This window comes from Kryptolebias marmoratus, linkage group LG9 (genome assembly GCF_001649575.2).
Source record: "Kryptolebias marmoratus isolate JLee-2015 linkage group LG9, ASM164957v2, whole genome shotgun sequence".
NCBI lineage: Eukaryota > Metazoa > Chordata > Actinopteri > Cyprinodontiformes > Rivulidae > Kryptolebias > Kryptolebias marmoratus.
The window spans coordinates 6,058,878-6,060,432 of NC_051438.1; positions in this window are offsets into that span (position 1 = coordinate 6,058,878).

Genomic DNA, 1,555 nt, shown 5'->3' on the forward strand with positions numbered 1-1,555 from the left:
GAAAACTAAAAGAAAATACAAATAGGTTCTACTAATGCAACTTTTCCCTCTTAAACCACCTGTAACTTTAAGGCTACACTACTCCATTTCTATATGTTTCAAGTTATATTTTTTTCCTTATTCATACAGTTCTAACACATGCTGAAATACCTGCAGCTAGGTGACAAATGTTCACATATTGACGACTCTGGTTCCAAAAATACAACACGGCAGGTCTGCTAATTCCCAACAACGAGAAGGTGGGGACATTTAGTTTAGTGTGATAATACATGTTGAAGGGACAGATGAAATATAACAGTAAAAATGGCTCCATTGTTTGGTTTTCTAGGGCCCAAAGTGATAATGGAGAGGCACAAAACCGGCTGTGTCATTGTCTCTTTGTTTTGAGTAATGACATATATTCATCACTAGACACGGGAATATAATACGGAAGTTGGAGCCGAAACAATACAAGCGCCCCCTGTAGGCTGAGTTCAGTATAAGTTTAACTTGATGTAAGTAATTAGGATATTTCCCTACTTAAGAAATACAAATACACATCAGATGTTTTTTTCCAGGTGTTTAATATCTAATGATTCATGTAGTTCTTCCCTTGTTGCTGTATGTTAAAGAAAAATCCAATTCGGCCCCACATCCTGAGTTTTATCGACTCAAAATACAATATGCTAGCTTCTGCAAGCTGGATATTATTGCTTCAATTTTGAACAACAATAACAGAAAACAAAGATACTTTGTCCGTTGTTTGAAGAGTCTGAGTCCAAACAAAACTCAACAAAACTGAGTTTTAAAAACCTTCACTTTGGAAGGCATTTCTATTTTTTTTTCCTTCTTCTTTTAAATAATCCTAACTTTGCTCACCAAAACCTCCGTTTGTGCGTGGATGGTAGACCCCAACGCAGCAGAACATTTCAGATTTTGAAAACATCCGGTGTAGTGTGGACAGGGACCTTCTTGCTTTCATATAACAAAAAATGTTAACCTGTTAAAAAATAATAACCTCAAGCCTGCGATGCTGATCCTTCAAGAATCAAAATGTCTCAAATACATTTTCAGACTATTTAACATCTGGATTGAATGTTTCACTGCAGCTGCCAGGGTGATAAAGTACGACAATAAGAGGAAAAAAACTCTAAATTAAGATAAAGTTCTACCGGTCGTATATGAGTTTGATCAAATGCTGAAGTTGGCTGTATGTTGCTGCTTCTTGTAACATTTCACTGTGACTGTATTTTATATTCTTATATTTGATTTGATTTGAAACTCAGATATTTACTTGATACAGCAACCTTCAAATTGGCTGTTGGTTGTGTTCACAGCTTTGGCTCGTCCCTGTGGTCGATATTACTGTAATACTGTAACCTTCTCTCCAAAATCCATTTGTACAATCAAATCTTTTGTGTTGAATAAATACATTTTGTAATTCAAGGCTCTATTGTTTGTTGTTCCCTTTTTGTAGCTCCATCTTGATGTGTCTCTACACCTTCTTAACTCTCTTTTTCTTGACTCAATAAGACAATTTGAAAGAACCTGTTTGTGTTTTGAGACTCAATCCAGT